The sequence below is a fragment of the Diabrotica undecimpunctata genome, chromosome 5 (genome assembly GCF_040954645.1).
Source record: "Diabrotica undecimpunctata isolate CICGRU chromosome 5, icDiaUnde3, whole genome shotgun sequence".
In the NCBI taxonomy this organism is placed as follows: Eukaryota; Metazoa; Arthropoda; class Insecta; order Coleoptera; family Chrysomelidae; genus Diabrotica; species Diabrotica undecimpunctata.
Window position 1 is genome coordinate 101,675,420 of NC_092807.1, and position 7,524 is coordinate 101,682,943.

Below are 7,524 nucleotides of genomic sequence, written 5' to 3' on the forward strand. Positions count from 1 at the left end.
ATTTAACAATAACGTCACATTTCCATATAGTATCATAAGCTTTAATTATATCAAAGAAGGTAGCTATAACTTGTCGATTAGTTGCAAATGCCTCATTAATTGCCGATTCTAGCGACACAAATTTGTCAGTTGTGCTTCTATTTTTTCTAAAGCCGCTTTGCTGATTAACTATTAGATTTTTTGATTCTAAAAAGAATTGTAACCGCCTATTTAAAAATTTTTCTAGTAATTTACATAAGGAAGATGTTAAGGATATTGGTCTATAAGATTCCGGGTTTGATTTGTTTTTGTTAGGTTTCAAAAGAGGAATTGTTGTAGCGGTACTCCAGGATTTAGGAAATTCTTTAGTCGAAAATAAAAAATTGAATATATCTAAGAGTAGATGCTTAGCAGCTAAAGGAAGATTAACTAAAAAACAATTTGGAATTTCATCTGGTCCAGGGCTAGAGTTTTTAAGTCCTTGCAGTGCTTCGTTTAGTTCTTGCATACTTATTGCAACATTTAGCGGACTGATGAAATCTGTAATTTTGACCTCTTTTTCTATTTTCTTTTTGTTTTCGATAAATAATGGGTCATGTACGGAATCACTTGAATATGTCTGAAATGAGTTCGCTAAAGGGTTGGCTAGTTGACTGTTGTTTGTAATTAAGTTTTCCTCAATGTCAAGGGAGTTAATTTTGTTGCTGTATGAAATGCCTTCAATACTACCGATTTTATTCCAGATCTCTGATGCAAGAGTATTTTCGGTTATTGTGGAAACATAATTTTGCCATGATTCACGTTTACTTTTCTTAATTACGTACCTTGCGTGGGCTCTATATTTTTTAAAAGCTGTTATGTTTTCCGGTGTATGATGTTTTTTTAATACATTGAAGGCATGCTTACTTTGTTTAAGTGCCTCTTCACCTTGTTTGCTCCACCACGGTACTGAATGTTTACGTTTTGATTTTGCTATTTTGCCTATAATATTTGTGGCTACCTCTGTTAACAGTGAGGTAAATTTGTCTGTAACAACATTAATATTATCTCCTATTGTTACAAAATTAGATAGGTATTATTTGGCAAAATTAGGAAAAGGTTTCAGAATCTTAGCCCTCGGTGCAGAGATCCGAGAGAGCGCGCATTCGGAGAGTAAAACAGGAAAGACGTAAACGCTCGTTTGGTAATAAGGTATAGTCTTCCTCAAAAATTATTTTATTTTAATTTACTATAACATCTCGAGTCGGTAGGTAGGTATCATTAGGAACAAGGTAATGAATTTAATGGGTTTTTAAATGTTAAAATTTAAATACTAAGAAACATTTGGATATAATACAAAAAATTATACAAATACCTAGTATGGAGTCATTAGCAAGAAATATTTTGTTGAATTTGACGTAATCCATTAATATCTTTTTAATCGTAATCATGTTATACAGGAAGGTAGGTATTATTTAAAAAACACGTCAAACATTTATTTTTTATTCATTAGCTTTTTTCCTTTATGGTTTACATTTTACATGTGTTTACACTAAATAAGTAAACAATAATAATGAAATAAAACTATAAATGAAGTAAATAATTTTATTACAAAATAAAAAAAAGTAAACATAAAAGAAGGTAATTATAACGAATAAATTTTAATAAATAATGTGAAAATATGACTAATCCTATTATTGTTTTAATGATAGATTTCAAAGCCAAACAATTGCAATGTTAGTTACAAATTTACTATAAAGCAATAATTATAAAAATACTGCAGTAAAAACAGATACTTTAGCTGGATTTAATAGTAGCCTCATGACTACGGCAGGTTTCGAGGATATTACAGGGGTATTTGAAAATGTTAACCTAGATGTTTTAACGAACAAATTAATTTCAATTGGATTTCTTAAACAATAATTAGAGAACTTTATAATTAACTACTAGCTGTACACAAACAGGAAAATGCATTTAAAAATAAATCAAGTAACGACTACACCTAGAACTACGAACCTTGGACTCCCCAAGGCAGTATTTTAAGTCAAGTATATATATATATATATATATATATATATAAAGTAGTTAGGTATTATTGACTGACACGTTATGTAAAATAAAGTTTTATTTTGAGGTTGCAGTCATAAATAGGACAGGAAAGTATATATATATATATATATATATATATATATATATATATATATATATATATATATATATATATATATATATATATATATATATATAAAGAGTATAGAGCCTTAGAAATGGACAGAAAAGAAAATTTTAAAATTTCGCGAAGATAGAGCAATAAGAAATAATAATTAAGAAGAGTAAAATGTTTACAAAGGCTCAACTCCTGAAAAATCACTATCAGACTCAGAATTATCATCACTGAAATCACTACTACTGCCTTCGTCAAGATTAATCATTATTTCATCAAAAACTAAATCTAAAACAGGTTCTTTTTCCCTAAAAAATTTTTCGAAACTTTTAGCGTGTTCACACCGTTTTTTCCACTCTTCATTTGAAAATGTTTGAAAAAATGCATCGCAAAAACGATCCACAGAACTAAACTTAAAGTCAACGTTTTTATCGGCCACGTATTTCTTAAGAGCTGCCCATACTAATTCTATGGGGTTGAGATCTGGATGATACGGAGGCAGCCGTAATACCGAATGACCACTATTACCCAGTATTCTGACAATTTCATACACCTTAAATCGTACTCATCCTACTTAGATTTTAAAGCCGACTTATTTCTTTTTTTATTTGGAGTACTAAATGTTGATGCAGTACCATCTTCGATGCACTTCATTTCCTTCGAAATGGCTTGTATGGCGGATAAACTTACACCTGTTGCTCCTACAACACGTTTTGCACTTGTTTTAAGTCTATTAGAGGTACGTTGTACCTTGCTTCTTGTTGCATAAAATGCATAACATTTGCTATAATTTCTCGGCTTTGACCGGACAAAACTTTTCGATTTAATTTTTATTTAAATTCCATTTTACGTCACTGGGACTCACTGTTCTTTAATAAAACTCTGCCGCAGACTGTAGCGACCGAACTTTACACGTTGGATTGTTGACTTTGACTGGTATATTTCCGATAAATTTAGTGCGCATCAGGTGGGCGTGTAAGATTTTCAAATAATTGGTAAGCTATCCAATTTGCATCTTTAGTTTTCCATTTTTCTGAAAAATTTATAATTGTTCTTGTGGAATTATTATTTCTTATTTTTATAGGCCAGTAATCACTATCGTAGGTATGGATTAATACTTCCCAGTTTATACTAGGATTGTCACTTATTTCTTCAGGTTGTTTTTTTATTTCAACGATTTTGCAAATAACTACCTAAAAATAGCGGTCTTCTCTATTTTGATCAACTGCCATCGATGGCAATAGTAAATTTAAATACTTAAATAGTGAAAATTTGATAAACAATTAGCTATTATACCTATTTCATTTCTGACCAAATGATCAAGTATCGAATCTTTAAAATTTTCATGTAAAATATAAAAACATCTTGTATGGAAGTAAACTTTGTCATGTTGGCAACTCGGCATTTTACCGAATAACAATAAAAATATGCAAAGCAACACTCTTTAACGTAGCCGTTAATAATGAAAATTTTTGTATTTATTTTTTATTTGGGACAGAGATTGACAGTTGATTGTAAAGTCAAAATAAGAAAAGCAATCAACAAAAGCGATGTCAGAAGCACTTCTTTCAAAAACGAATATGCCATTACTCCAAAATAAATGCAAAATATAACTAAATATTTCTTTGATTATCTTTACTCACCAAAAAACTTTCTGTAGAAAAATAACTGAGAAATCTAATAATTATAAACGCACACATAGATTCGATAAAACGCTGCACATTTACTCAGGTGAGGTGCAGATGAGCGCATGTAGTCTGCATCGGGATTATGAAATTCCGATACGAAGTCACAAAACGAAACGAAGGCAAACTCGATACGAATACGTATCGAAGCCAAAAAGTGATTACGAACTCGGTTCGACTGGAATGTCAGAAAATGATCGGTAATCATCGTATTTTATAACGTTAATTATATATATTTATATAACACAACGTTTATGTAAAATAGTAACAGATTTCAATTATTTTTAAATTGAAGAAATCAAAGTATGTATTTATTTTTCTACTATAAATACAGCGTTATATTATGTTGATAATTATTGTATGTTTTTGTAGATGTTGCCAATCTTTATTTTACAAAGAAGGCAAAGAAGGAGAAATGAAAATAGGAGGCTTATTTTGCATCGGCAATATATTAGAACGGAAAGCGAACCATTCGATTTACCCGAATTCAGATTTGTAGAATTATTTAGACTCAATAAAAACATTGTGAGAAATTTAGGAGAACAATTACGGCCGTACATACAGGCGCCTAGGTCAAGAAGAGGCGTTAATATAGAGAGAAAAGTTTTACTTGCATTAAGATTCTATGCAACTGGCTCTTACCAAAGAGGTGTGGGTGAGGAATTGAATTTTGGACTTAGTCAATCCAAAATTCATTTCATAATCCATGAAGTGACACAGTTATTGGAGCAAAATGTTGTTCCCCAATATATTAAATTTCCGAATGATCCTGTTATGAGAAACCAAATGAAAATGGATTTCATGAATAAATGCCCTAGCCCAACATCATATTCAGACAGGCCACAAAATAGATTTCGAAAAAGCAAAAACCATCGCTCCCATCCGCTCATTAAAAGCGAGAATCATTCGTGAAGCTATCGAAATCGAAAAACAGCCTAACAGCTTGAACACGCGCGATGACGCGAAACGATTGCCGGCAACATGGCGACCCCTGCTTCAGCGACCTCCCGCCCACACCGCTCAGGCCACGTCAGTTCAGACCACGTCACCGTTCCCGCGCATACAGCGAGTATAAAAGCAGCCACACAGGGTAAGACCGGTTGTCACTCGACACTGAGGAGTAGGCAGATTGAGACCTCAGTGCCGAGAGACAGTTCTTGCAATATAGAACACGATACTGGTACGTCTCGAGTGAGGGGAGTAGGCAGATTGAGACCCCGAACTCGAACCGAACCGTATCACTCTTGATAATGGCTCCAAAATGGGTGCCGAAACGTCGAGTTTTAAATTCTCAACGCGGTTCTTCCCGAGAACTCAGTATTATATATATATATATATATATATATATATATATATATATATATATACATATATATATATATATATATATATATATATATATATATATATATATATATATATTATTGTGATATGTAAAGTCTTGGTGCGCCAAGCAATAATTAGCTAATTAATTTTTTTGATTAATTAAAATTATTTAAATGATATGATTATGACTCTATCACAATTTTTAATTCTTTTATCTCAGGGTTAAATTCGTGCTTCAATATCTATGCTATTACATGTGAAAGGTAAGGTCCAAAGAATACCGGAATAATAAAAAACAACATATGATCTAACACTATATATTGAAATAAAAAATAATGAAATAATTCACACTCAAAAGTTTTCAATAAACAAATCTCATATAATGATTCTCAAAATTTGTTCTACGTACGTGAACAATCAAAATTAATGGTACAAACAATATTAATTGAAATCTCAAAATCCCAAACTATTCTAACTCTCCTAATCAAAATATTTATATCCTTTCTAAATTAAGTGTAAAAATTGTGTTATCAATAAAAGAAAAAACTGCAGAAAACAAAAATATCTCTCTCTGATGATGAGTGGTCCAAATCCTTGTTCCTTGTAGACTATATTATCTCCTCTCAACCGCTCCCTATGTAATCAGCAAGCGTACAACAGATTGTTGCAAGTATATCGTCCTTAATGATCTCCTTCAAAAGCACAAATCATTCAAATTATGATAGCCTTTCTCCTCTCGATAAACTGAATCTCTCGTTGGCCCGAGTGAAAAATGACTCTTGGAATATCTTCTCTTTACGATAAACTGAATCTCTCGTTGGCCTGAACAGTGACTCTTGGAATATAAGTAGAAAAATATGACTTACAATATTTTGCTGCTTCAGCTTCTGTCAGATACACTAACTCCACAAAAACTCACTAACATTCAACACTACTGCTTGCTACATCTCGGGAACCGTCAGAGAACAATCACTGTTCGTCTTACAGACTTGGAAAACCAACTGATTATCTTTTTTCTCTCCTCAATCTAGCCAAACTCTCACTCCTACATACCTATCCCACCTTTTCAATCTCCGCCAATCAAAACTCGTCACAATTCCCCCATTTTTTTATTTCGATAACAAACAAATTTTTACCTATAATTATAAATTTCCTAAAACTTATTTACAAATAATATTTTTCTATAATTCTTAAAAACTAACAAAAACCTCTTTCTAAAATCCCTTCTATTGTCTTTAATCACTGCATTTAATGTATTTGGAAAACCCTGTTCAATTGTCTTTGGATTTTACTTAAAATTATGCGGGTCACTCAAGTATAACAAAGAAATAATTTATGTATAGCTTACATTTTGTTTAGTACAGGTAATCCAAGAATTTAATAACTTTCCTTCTTCGAAATGTTTGTTGTTTATTATCCTACTTATCTGAATTATTTTAATGTTTTTGAACTTTGAAATATTTTAATCAACCCAATATTTTTCTCGATTTTACATATCATAACAAATCCCCGCCATTTGATCTGCCGAAAACTCTTTGTTAAATTTTAAAAATGACAAAAGTTTTCTAGGATCAAATTATTTCACCATGTTATTAAAATCTACTTATGATACTGATAAATGTCGTGAATGTTAAAATACCCCGTATATTGCCTGTCTTTATACGGGATTGGATATATTTTCGTTTTAAATTTTTCCAAGTATCTTCTCTTAAAAGAAAGTTCATAATTTTTAGCCACTCGGTTTACTTCATTAACAAAATCTCCATGGTTTCCTAAAATCTTCTCTATTTTCTTTCCCATGTTTTCTCCACAATTTATTTTTCTTTCATCCTCCTTTTGTTCACATGTGTTCACTGTCCATAATACTTCTTCACAAAATTCTGGATTCTCGTCCATCAGTGCCATTTTTTCTTCTGTTTTCTTTTTATCCTCTAATTCCCTTTGGTATTCCGAGCACCATGTTTCTATTCCTTTCATTTCTCTGATGATACCTTTTTTTTCTTCCTGCTTCCATTCTGTTTTATCGTCGGTTGCCAACAATTCTTCTGTACCTTCTATTTCCTGTTTTTCTCTGGTCTCCATCTTATTTTCCTGCTTTCTTTTCGAACTCTTTTTCTTTTTCTTCCTTCTCTTTTTCTCTTCTGTTAGATCTTGTTCTTGTACTTTCGGTTTATCCTCTACAGTCATATCGATTTCTTTGCGTTTTTCCTGTGCATTGATCCTTCCAAAATTTGTTTTCCTATCTGTTTGCTTTTCTTCTCCTGTGTTGTCTGGTTCTGCTCTGATTTCCAGTTTATTTTCCGAAAAATTTATGGTGATATCTTTTTTTCTCAATTCATCAATTCCGGCTATCATATCATGATTTAAATCTTCAATCACCACACATTTCAT

The 7,524-nt window shown here is 31.6% G+C and overlaps 1 protein-coding gene across 3 annotated transcripts in view; it reads right to left on the reverse strand.

The window, feature by feature from the left end:
* Positions 1-3,931, reverse strand: part of LOC140440725 (probable peptidoglycan muropeptide transporter SLC46) — a 46,629-nt gene extending 42,698 nt beyond the window's left edge. For all 3 annotated transcript variants that reach the window (XM_072531101.1, XM_072531096.1, XM_072531100.1), the window contains exon 1: positions 3,766-3,931. The gene's annotated coding sequence lies outside the window, so the exon portion shown is untranslated. The remainder of the gene's footprint in view (positions 1-3,765) is intronic.
* Positions 3,932-7,524: the final 3,593 nt, after the last annotated feature.